Raw genomic sequence first — 12,378 nt, 5'->3', positions numbered from 1 at the left:
ACAATAAAAATTTTAGCTTAAGCAACCCCACAAGCAAAGAAGTTAATATGTTAGAGCTCGGGCTGAGGCGACAAGCACATCAGGCAACTCCCCAGCCCACAAATAAGGGTCCAGCTTGCCTACCTACCTACGACATTGAAATAATAACCCTAATTGTGGCAAATAAAGAAAGAAAAAATATCTGACAACCTTTAAGGATCCAAGTCTACAAAAAAAATTCAACCTCTTTTAGAGTTCAGGAAAAAAAGTCTGACCTCTTGCAACGAGGCCGGATAAGCTTAGAACTTACAAAGAAAAATCCGACATCTTTCCCAAGGTACGACTTCAAGAACAAGATTCTAAGCAAAAAATACCCATAAAAATAAGGTCATACGAAAAAAAATTTTAACTGGAGATCTCGTCCTGATCCAAAATAACATCGGGATGAAATTAAGTGAAGGGAAGCAAGTAGTGCCATGGAAATTACTTGTTTATTTCATTTGTTAATTTGTTTGTTTGACTTTAAGTTAGTGTTTGCTTTTATAACAAAAGTGTCAATCCATTTGTAAGGAGTATTTTGTAATCAATTTTGCTACGTAATTAACAAGAGGTGTAGTCAACTGTAACCAACTAGTAACTTTTTTTTTAATTTTTTTTGGAGAAAACGTAAATTCAAATTATCACAAGAAACATATAAAACAAAACGAAAAGAAACATCTAAAACTTAGAAAAAAAATATAAAACCAAATAAAAATAAACATCCAAAATTATTGTAAAAAAATTTCTAAAATGTAATAAAAAGAAATATCCAAAATATAACAAAAATAAATATTTAAAACCTAACAAAAAAATCCAAAACCTAATAAAAAAGAGATATCTAAAATTATTTTAAAAAATCCAAAACCTAACAAAAATAGAGATTCAAAAATATTGAAAAAGAATATGAGAAAACTAAGAAAAAAATATCTAAAATGTAACAAAAAGAAATATTCAAAACCTAATAAAAATGAGATATCCAAAATTATTAAAAAAATTATTGAAAAAAACCTAACAAAACGAAACATCCAAAATTATTGAAAAAAAAACCAAAAAATAAGAAAATAAAAATCTAAAAATTATTTAAAAAATCATCCAAGATCCAAAAAGAAAAAACATCCAAAATATATATAAAAAGGACATTTGAAAACATAGGAAAAGAAAACATTCAAAAACTAGTAAAAAGAATTATCCAAAACCAAGAATAAGAAGAACTTGCGCGAGGAGATAGACAGGGTTGTTGTACTATTCTTGCACGAGGAAATGGAGAGGGAGGTGCAACGAGATGACTCCAATGGCAATGGCGTGGCGTCACGGCAGGCGGACCTCCATGGGTGGCACCACTGCGAGGAAAGATAAGATGGGCGGGGGGGGGGGACAGCTTCCCGACGCGATAGGTTGGAGGAGAAGACACGATCTCATCACTACAAGAAAAATACAGAGTACCATCGGATTTACTGTTAAATTAATCAAATAAATCCATCGGTAATGAGTTTATCGTCAGATTTATCGTCATCTTGGAGTTGGTGGTATTGGCACTGAAAACTGTTTACAAGCAGATTTTTTTCTTCCGACGCTAATTACCGGTGAATTTTCCATCGGTATTTTCAATGAATTTGTTGAGACTGAGTTGATAATTACTGTCGGATTAATCTGATGGTAACTTTGGCACCATTTTACGTGTTTAGGCGCCAAGTTACCGTCGGATTAATTGGACGGTAAATTTGACGGTAGTCTTTTTATATTTTTTCATCTTTTTTGTCATAGTTAAATCACAAATAGTAGTCAAATTAAAACTTTTGTTAACAAAATTGTTAGTAGAAATCTAAAATTAACAAAAATCATCAAATTATTTTTTTATAAATAAATGGTCTGACTACAATAAAATGTCAAAGAAGTAGAATACAACAACGAAGTAGACGAATAATTAAATAAAACCCTAAATTCTACAAATCCTGATAACCGTCGTCGTCGTCGTCGTGGTCCCCAACTGAGGTGGTGGTGTAGGTGATGACGTTGGAGCCGCACCAGTAGCGTCATTGCTAGAACCAGCAGTGCCGCTGCCTCTAGCGCTGTTACCTCCAACATGCATCTGCTGGTTGTACTGCTCTATCTGCTTTCGCAACCGATTGAGCTGCTCCAGCTTCTTCGTCAGGTCTAAGCCGATAACAACAGCTCCTCCCACGCTTGTAAGAAGGTCGTTGTACTTTTGCTTAGACTGATCCGCTTACTGGTGAAGCTCCTGCATCAGCTTTTGCACTTCCTCCCTCAAGTCGGCAATTTCCTGGGGATCAGTAAGGCTGATGGTAGAGGAAGAGGAAGCTTCCAACGTGGAGGAGCAAAGACCACTGGCGAAGAACAACCTAAGCCGAAGCGACGATGAATTGCTGGTTTGCTGGACCCACCGATAATGTTACAGGGCTCGACGGGGTAGATGGGGTAGACGGCGATGACTGGACAGTCATTGAGAATTCGGTGGAAGTTTGCCCTTTACTACGTCTACGTGACCCACTCGACCTACCTCTTCTACTTGTTGTCATGTCTGTATAGCAAATATATAACTAACAGCAATCAGTGTATATTATTATTAACACAAATTCAACCGATCTCAATCCACAGCATCAGTCAACACACAATTAAACAATTAATTCAAAATTCACTCAAAATTTTATAAGTATTTTGACAAAATCTCCTCTAAAATTTAGATTTTTTTTAAAGATTTCATCGCGATTAAATATCTATCAATCCTTCTCAATCATACCCAGCATAATCTATAGAAACAAGAATGAAAGTCCTTTACTAAAACGACGAGACCCACATAAGTAAATACTTTCAAGTTTCAAATGATTGTCTATTATCACCAAATAGATAGAAAATAAGTAAATAAACAATACATGTATCAATCCACAAAAAAAACATAATAACAGATTAATGGTATGAGAACTCTACTGATAATAATAAACTAACAAATTAAGATATACTAATTTCAAAAACAGAGGTATCTTATGTATACACTCTTCTTTTAAATCAACACACCTTTACAACAATTTAAATCATAGTCCTCTCAAGAGGAGTATGCTTTCATATATCTAAAGTTAATTACGTTGATGAAATAAAAAAAAAAACAGAAGATACTGAGCAATTTTTTAATTTCAGGTTTAGAGAGATGCTTTATTTTTCACTTCATACTGTTATTTTAAACTTTATTGATAAACCTTATGCAAGAACAAACTTAAAAAGGAAGTGATGAATTAATGAATATTTTCCATGTATGTCCACATATAAATACAAGATACTTGCAATTTGCAAATAACATTTTCAATTAAGTAGTGTGTCTGACCCCGTATGTAGGTTAAGGAGCCGTAAAAGAAAATTAATAAATGCTTAACGAAAATTATTTGGTTGGGTGGGCCTACGGAGGGAAGAATAGTCTAAGAATTGGGTCCTTATTTTTCAAGGTTAATATTTAATAGTCAAAATAATTTAATGAACCTCCGGTTTTGCTGAATAACAAAAAACTTATTGATAACACAAATCTCAATATGATAGTTAGTGAGGCGGTCATACATGGGCAATGGAATTTTGAATTTCTACAACAATTTTTGCATGAGGAAACTTTATGCAAGATCAGAGCTATACCACCAGCTGAACCAGAATTTGGTAGTGATGGATTGAGATGAAACCATGCAAATGACGGTAACTTTTCCATCTCAAGTACATATCGAATACTTGAAAATCATGGAGAGGAAACCGATCAAATTTGGAGGATTATTTGGAAGTGGAGAGGACCCGAAAGGATCAAATGCTTTATATGGCTAGTCATCCGTGAAAGAATCATGACTTTACACAGAAGAGCACAGATTTTTGGGATGAACTCAAGCTGCCATAGATGTATTGGTGTAGAGAAAAACACAATACATATGCTGCGAGACTGTCCAGTGGCATCTAGAGTTTGGGTAAAACTAATCCATCATGAGCATATACATGATTTCTTTAGAGCTCCCTTTAATGCTTGGATCCAATGGAATTTTGCCATGGATCTTGGAACCTCAAAACAAGGAAACTGGAATACGCAATTTCTAGTAACTTGTTGGTGGTTGATAGAAACAAGAGACTGAGAGAATGATGTGAAAAGTGTATTATTGAGTTTTGTGTCAGGTACAATATACAAGGGGTATTTATAGGTGCTAAATGAATCAAAGTAATAAAGACATAGAATCCTACAATTAATGTACAGATATGCTATATAAATATAGACGATACTAATTGATCTAAATTGATTCTAATGATTCTCTAACATCCCCCCTCAAACTCAAGTGGGAGCTAAGGATACCAACTTGAGTTTGGATAACAGAATCCGAAAGCGAGTCGGGTGATGAGCTTTCGTGAAGATATCAGCAGTCTGATCCAGTGTCCCAACAGCAATGAGACGAACAGCATCAATAAGGATTCGTTGCCGAACAAAATGACAATCAATCTCAATGTGTTTGGTGCGTTCATGAAACACATCATTATGGGCAATCTGAATAGCATTGCGGTTATCACAAAAGACATCAGTAGGGGACGACTGAGGAGCACCCAGATCTTCGAGAAGCCAATGAACCGAGATAACCTCAGCAGTGGTGTCAGCAAGGGCACGATACTCAGCTTCTGTGCTTGAGCGAGCAGTGAACGTTTGCTTCTTAGCACGCCAAGAGATGAGAGCGTCGCCAAGAAACAAACAATAACCAGTAGTAGAACGACGATCAGTGGGATCACCAGCCCAATCAGCATCAGAGTATGCCTGAAGGGTCAAAGAGGAATGGGCAGAAAAATAAAGACCATAAAAAAGAGTTCCTTTGACATACCGAAGAATGCGAAGAACTGCCGCATAGTGAGTAGTACGGGGAGCAGACAAGAACTGGCTGAGGACATGAACTGGATAGGCAATGTCTGGTTGGGTGACAGTCAAGTAGATGAGACCGCCAACTAACTGGCGATAAAGTGTTGGATTATCCAAAACAGTGCCATCCATAGGGGTAAATCGAACATTAGGCTCAAGAAGAGTAGACTCAGTGCGACTATCTGTAATCCCAGCGCGAGCAAGGAGATCTGAAGCATACTTAGCCTGAGAGAGATAAATGCCATCATCTGTGGAGATGACCTCGAGACCAAGAAAATAGCTGAGAGAACCAAGATCCTTCATCTCAAAGGTACGCTGAAGTGAGGTCTTGAGATCAGAGATACCATCAACATCATCTCCAGTAATGATCATGTCATCAACATACAAAAGTAGAAGAACAACTCCACGGTCGCTTTTACGAATGAAAAGTGCATTCTCATGAGGACTAGAAATAAAGCCAAGACTACAAATGGTAGTGCTGAACTTGTCAAATTCACGAGGAGCTTGCTTAAGTCTATAAAGTGCCTTGCGAAGGAGACAAACCTTACTGGAAGGACAAGGATATCCTGGAGGTGGTTTCATATAGACTCTCTGTTTCAAATCCCCATTAAGAAATGCATTCTTCACATCCATCTTACTGTGAGACAATCTTTTAACCGCAGCAATGGCAAGGAGAGCTCTAACAGACGTAAGGTGAGCAACAGGAACAAAAGTCTCTTCATAATCAATACCATACTCTTGCGTACAACCTTGAGCAACCAATCGTGCCTTATAACGGTCAATAGAGCCATCAGAGCGAGTCTTGATCTTGTATACCCATCTACTGCCCATAACTTTCTGATCAGAAGGAGGATCAACCAAATCCCAAGTGTGTGCTTTTTCAAGTGCCTGTATTTCTTCCTGCATTGCTTGTTGCCAATTTGGATTTGTGGAGGCTTCTCTGAATGACTTAGGTTCATGTTGATGAAGAATAGTAGAAAAGCAATGATAATCAAGAAGATGAGGAGGGGGATTCCTTACCCTAGAAGAACGAGTGGGAGGAGGAGGCATGACGCTAGGAGCGGGATCGCCGTCCGGACTGGAATCATCGGGAGATGGAGAAGGTGGAGGATCAGGAGCCTCGAGTGGTGGACTTGGGGTAGACCCTGTAGTATCATCACTAGGAAAGAGATCAACATTTGGGTTAGTAAAAAACGGTGATTGAGTAGAAGGAATGGACTCAAAGGAGGAAAAACTAGAGAATATGTGATGTTCCCAGAAGACAACATGACGAGATATACGAATACGGCGAGAGATAGGATCCCAACAACGATAACCCTTATGTTCAGAAGCATACCCAAGAAAACAACACATGCGAGCCCGAGGTTCAAGCTTATTATGTTCATGAGGCTGAAGAAGGACAAAACAGATACAACCAAAAACACGGAGAGAACTGTAATCGGGAGAAGTACGATAAAGACGCTCAAAGGGAGTAGTGTTACCAAGAACAGAAGAAGGGAGTCTATTGATAGCATGAACAGCAGTGAGGACAGCTTCACCCCAAGCACGCTCAGGACAAGAAGAGGAAATAAGCATCGCACGGACAGAGTCAAGAATATGACGGTGTTTACGCTCAGCTCTGCCATTTTGTTGAGAGGTATCAGGACAAGAAAACTCAGACAAAGTACCTTGTTTAGCGAGAAAATTTAAAAGTTTGGAGTCACGATATTCCATAGCATTATCACGTCTGAAAATTTTAATGACCTTTGAAAACTGAGTTTGAACCATAGTGGCAAAGTTAATATAAATCTGAGGCAACTCACAACGATTAGTCATCAAATAGACCCAAGTAAAACGGGAATAATCATCAATAAAGAGGACAAAATATCGAGCCCCTCCCATAGAAGCGGTGGGAGCGGGTCCCCAAACATCAGAAAGAATAAGATCAAAAGGAGAGCATGCAATAGAGGTACTATTAGTAAAGGATAAGGCAGGTTGTTTTGCAGTGCGACAAGAAATGCAATCTAAAGACTCATTTTGAACTTGACCTAAAACACCCGTAGATATAAGAGGACGTAATTTGCCTAAGGAGCTATGGGCAAGACGTCGGTGCCACAAGTGAAGAGTAGATGGAGAGGAAGCAGCACAGAGATTGGTAGAGGGAACATGAAGGTTCTCGAGCTCAAATAAGCGTCCAACCTTACATCCAGTCCCGATGATCTTTCCCGTCTGACGATCCTGCACACGACATCCAGAATTTGAAAAAATGACATCAAAACCAAGTTCAACAAGCTGACCGACAGAGATAAGATTAAAATTCAATTTTGGAATAAAATAAGCATCAGAAAGATGAATATTGGACTGTGAAATAACCCCGTGATGTGTTGCATGCAAGAGGGAACCATTAGCAGTGTTAACAGAAGGTGCATTTGTAGTGGGAGACAACGACGAAAAAAGATGACGCAAAGGAGACATATGATTGAAACAACCAGAATCAAAATACCATTTAGAATTACCTGGAGGGGTGAAAAGAGTAGTGGGGGTATTACCAGAAAAAGAGAGAAGTTGCCGAAGAAGGGTTTCAATATCTGATGGAGAGACAGAAGGTGTATTGAGAGATGTGGAAGAGGTGGACTCAGTAGTAGCAGCAGTAGCAGAGGCAGGCACATGCGAAGAGTTGTTGGGACGAGGTTGATACTTGTTCTGATCTGAGCGTGGTGGTCGAGTAGGACAGGTAGCAATCAAGTGACCCGAGAGCTTTCAATAATGGCAGAACAGTTTCGGGCAGTTGGAGCCAATGTGGCCTTTTTGTTTGCACTTACGACATTCAATAGAAGGACAGTCGGAGAAGGAATGCCCAGGCCGATTACAATTGCGACAGATTTTTCCCTTTCTGTCGGTGGCAGCAAAGACAGTTTCACTTTTAGAACGAAGCAATCCCAAGCGTGTTTCTTTAGACTTAAGACGAGGAAGAGCATCTTCAAGACTAGGCAAGGGATTCTGATGAAGAAGAGAAGCCCTGACCGGCTCATAGTCATCAGTAAGTGCCATCAGAAATTGGATGAGACGTGTCCGGTTCCGATAATCCTCATATGCCTTAGCGTCAGTGGGATCTTTAAGAACAGGCTCACAGGAGGTCAACTGATCCCAAATAATCTCCATCTGAGCAAGAAAATCAAAAACTGCTTGGCCACGTTCTTGCTTAAGGCTATGAAGTTCCTTAAGCAGTTAGTACTGATGAGAGAGATTAGAGATAGTGTAACGTTTCGCCAAATGATCCCATACCTCTTTAGCAGTTTCAAAACGCCCAAACTGTAAGTGAATGCCAGGAGTAGAAGTGTTGCGGAACCAGGTGATAATCTGATGATTTTTACTATCCCAATCTTCCAATTTCTCTGCATAGTCCTTCTCCTTCTCAGCATCCTCCTTGGATTTGGAGGAACCATCTTTGGATACAGTTGGCTTAACAGGACAAGCAATATCACCAGTCACATATCGCCATAATTTTCTCCCTTTAAGAAATCCTCGCATGGCTTCAACCCAATGTGCATAGTTGGAGCCATTAAGAATAACAGGGATAGGCTGAAAGAAATCCGGTTTTTCCATAGTAATAGAAGAAAAATCAAAGGAAGAAGAAAACTGTAAATTTGGAGCAGAAAACGAGAAAACAGAGCGTGGAATCGGAAAGAGCTCACCAAAAAACCTTAGGGAGGGTCAACTTGGCAGCCACGTCAGCGCCACGTCAGTGATGCGTCAGCGGTGACGTCAGTGCCACGTCAGCGAGTGACGACACGTGGCAGCACCGGATTGGCGGAAGGAGGCACGCTGGCGACAGGTGGCACGCGGGTCAAAGACGGGTCGGGTCGGGTCGTCGCGGGTCAAGGTTACCCAACCAGCTTGCCTTGTGACACGTGGACGATCCAGGGACGTCCGATCTGCACGAAGATCCAACGGCTGCTGAAGCTTCTGGATGAGAAAGAATGGTGGTGGACAGCAATCTTATGACGGCGCGTGGGGGCGCGTGCGGTGGTAGTTGGCGGCAATCTTGGCGGCGTTGGAAAGCTGACGGAGAGAAGAATACGATGATGCCGGAGGTGACAAACCAAAGCGTCGGAAATAGCTCGAAAATTGCGAGCAAATAGGCACGGGTGGAATCTGGAGGAAGATCAACCTAGTCGTGGCAGCGTCTTTCGGCGGCGCGTTGAGGCGCGTCTGGCGGCGGATGGCGACGGTTCTGGTTGCGTTGGAATCACGGCAACAAGACGAACAATATGGTTATGGGGGTGACGAATCAAAGAGTCAAAAACAGAACGAAAAAGGAGGCCAAAGAACACTGCCGACAAGGAAAAAAACAAAGAGGCTATGAATTAATATTCATTGAAAAAAAAAAGACCTAAGCTCTTGATACCATGATAGAAACAAGAGACTGAGAGAATGATGTGAAAAGTGTATTATTGAGTTTTGTGTCAGGTACAATATACAAGGGGTATTTATAGGTGCTAAATGAATCAAAGTAATAAAGACATAGAATCCTACAATTAATGTACAGATATGCTATATAAATATAGACGATACTAATTGATCTAAATTGGTTCTAATGATTCTCTAACAGTGGTTATGGAAGTGAAGGAATCAAGAAATATTCAACCCACCATTCCAAAGACCAATGCAACCTCTGCCTTTTATTCTAAAACAGGGGAAACTAATCCAGGAAGCTTTCAAGAAGGAGGGTCAGAGGCAAAACAAATTTGAAACAAATATATGCTGGGAATGCCCACCTGAGGATTGGATGAAAGTCAATACAGATGGGGCTACAAAGGAAAATCCTGGAATGGTTGGTTATTACACAGCTTACTATGCAGAGTTATGGGGGGTCTATTATGGACTCAAAACAGCATGGGAATTGGGATTGAGAAAAGTCATTCTAGAAGTGGATTCCAAAGCGGTGGTGGACGCGATAAAAGGAGCAACAGATTCCAATGAACACCCAAAAGCAATAGTGAGGAAAATAGTGGAGCTCCTCCAGAGGAAATGGCAAACTAAACTGGTACATAATTACAGAGAAGGAAATAGAGGAGCGGACTGCATGGCAAATGAAAGCTTTTTTACTGAATCAGGATATCATTTCATTGATCAACCTAATACCAAACTTAAGAGCATCTTAACTGATGATTGTAGATGGGCTATCTTACTCCGATTAATTTCTGTTTTGTAATTTCTTTTTTTGGGTGTTATGCCCCATTTTATTTACCAAAAAAAAATTAAAAACAAATAATTAGTCTTCAAAATATTCAATATTTCAATTGATTCACAAAAGATACCACTACAAATAAGATGGATCATTTCATAAGTTAGATAATAATACATAACATAATCATCTTGCTTGTGACACATTAAAATGATATCGTTATTTTTTATGTGACAATATTCTAGTTGTGTTTGTCTATAAATACAGGATATTGAAATAAAAATATTATGACAAAAAATTATATTTAATATATAAAATATAAATAAAGATATTATATTTAAAAATATTAAATTAATATATTTTATATTTTTTAAAAAATATCAATAAAAAATATAATTTATTTTTTTATTTTTTTATAATTATACTTTTTTATCGTTATCTTTTTCTTTTCAATTTTTTATATAAAAATATAAATTTTTATATCTTACTCTTAAATTTTATCCGAATTTATAACCAAATGCAGCCTTTTAGTCTTGTCTCTTTGATGGGTTCAATCTAATGGGCCTAATTACACAGATAATAGTAAAAGATAAAACTGATATTAATTTTAAATCAAGATTATCCTTTTAGTTTAAGCATATGAATAAATAGAAGAATATAATGAATTGCAAAATTATTAAGTTTATGCTGTATGATATCTAAAATAAATAAACTATGTGATAAAAAGTAAAAAAAGTAAAAGACGTGATAGTTTATACCAAATTTTTTAAGAGTTGATATATCATTAATATGCTTATCAATGCACCATATATATCACCATCAATGCAAATTGCACAAACTTTCAGAGATTATTGTTCATTATAAAGTTAAATAATACATGGAAAGTGAGAGTTCACAGCCTCCTAGCTCTAAATTTTGCACTTCTAGTATTAACCAATGAAACGAACAACAATATAATATGAATTAATATATATATATATATATATATATATATATATATATATATATATATATATATATATATATATATATATATATTTGACCAACAATATAATAATCTCTACTACTCCTGCTGCCAGAAGTATTATTGTTCCAAAGCAATCTACAGATATAGTCCCCACTTCCACATATTATATACCTGCTGTAACAAAATGAAAAGCGTATCAATGTCATGCATAAAAAGAAAATGAGATCAGAGAGCATATCAAAAACAAATATCTGTAATCACTTTTCACGCAAGATTAGCGTGTTTAAGGTGAGCTAACTAGCAAACAAGTAAAAAATAATATTGGTTTTTTTTTAAATTTGAGCATTACATTATTTTTAATTTTATAAATAGATATTTTTTTTAATTTAAAAATATTAAAATTAACTAAATATTTTTTATAAATTAAAAATATTAACAATTAAAAACCTAATTTTAATATTTTTGACATAAATAAAAAATGACTTAATTATAAAATTAAAAATAATATAAAAATTTAATTAAAAAATATAAAAATTTAATTAAAAATTTAATAAAATTATAAAAATTAACATAATAATTAAATTTTTTTTTCAAAAGAAACAAATAAAAGAAAAAATTCTACACTTAAAATTTTATTCACATCATGCTTAATGACGATGAGCTAATAATATATAAAAAAATTTAAATATATCAGAAACATTAATATTTTAATTATTTTAACTGTTGATCTAAATTATAGAAAATATATATAATTAAAATCTACGGATAAAACAATTGGACAGTGAAATTTTTCTAATAATATATATACCTTAAGTAACTGTTTTGTTTCCTAGTGACCATTGGGTTTTGTGGTCATGTTAGGCGTATAGGCCATGTCTTCAGTTTTCGCTGCTCTGCCGCTGTCGCTGTCGCTGTTGCTGTCGCTGCCACCGCTGTCACTGTTGCCGCCACTGTGAGACTGCTGGTTGCTGCTGCGGGACTGCCGGGGTGGATCGCGAAGGGATATGAGCTGATCCACATTTTGGGGTTTAGTTTGTCGACTCATTGTGAGAGATGTAATGTAATTAGTAAAATGTTGTGATCAATGGACTAATTAACACTGTATTTGTTTTTGTGTATTTGATCCGCCATTTCGTATTTATAGATGTGTTTGATGCATGCATGTGTACATTTACATGTATGATATGAGCGTGTCAACATTTGTAAACTTTGCATGAAATTTAACTTGTAAAAACATGATATTTTTTATATTGTTGTATTCTTATATTAATTGTATAGTTCAGGTGCGTTGTTGGGAATTTTCCTTTCTTGAGAAAACTAATTAATTAGGGAAACTCATGGTAGCTA

General features: G+C 36.9%; 1 long non-coding RNA gene across 1 annotated transcript; it reads right to left on the bottom strand.

The window, feature by feature from the left end:
• Nucleotides 1-10,875: 10,875 nt before the first annotated feature.
• LOC140178218 (uncharacterized) lies at nt 10,876-12,142 on the bottom strand. The gene is made up of 2 exons (XR_011870484.1): nt 11,840-12,142; nt 10,876-11,205 (listed from the first exon to the last, which is right to left on the bottom strand). It is a non-coding gene; the product is annotated as an uncharacterized lncRNA (long non-coding RNA).
• Nucleotides 12,143-12,378: the final 236 nt, after the last annotated feature.

Source organism: Arachis hypogaea, chromosome 13 (assembly GCF_003086295.3).
Source record: "Arachis hypogaea cultivar Tifrunner chromosome 13, arahy.Tifrunner.gnm2.J5K5, whole genome shotgun sequence".
NCBI classification, from domain to species: Eukaryota; Viridiplantae; Streptophyta; class Magnoliopsida; order Fabales; family Fabaceae; genus Arachis; species Arachis hypogaea.
This window is presented reverse-complemented; position numbering and strand designations above follow the sequence as displayed.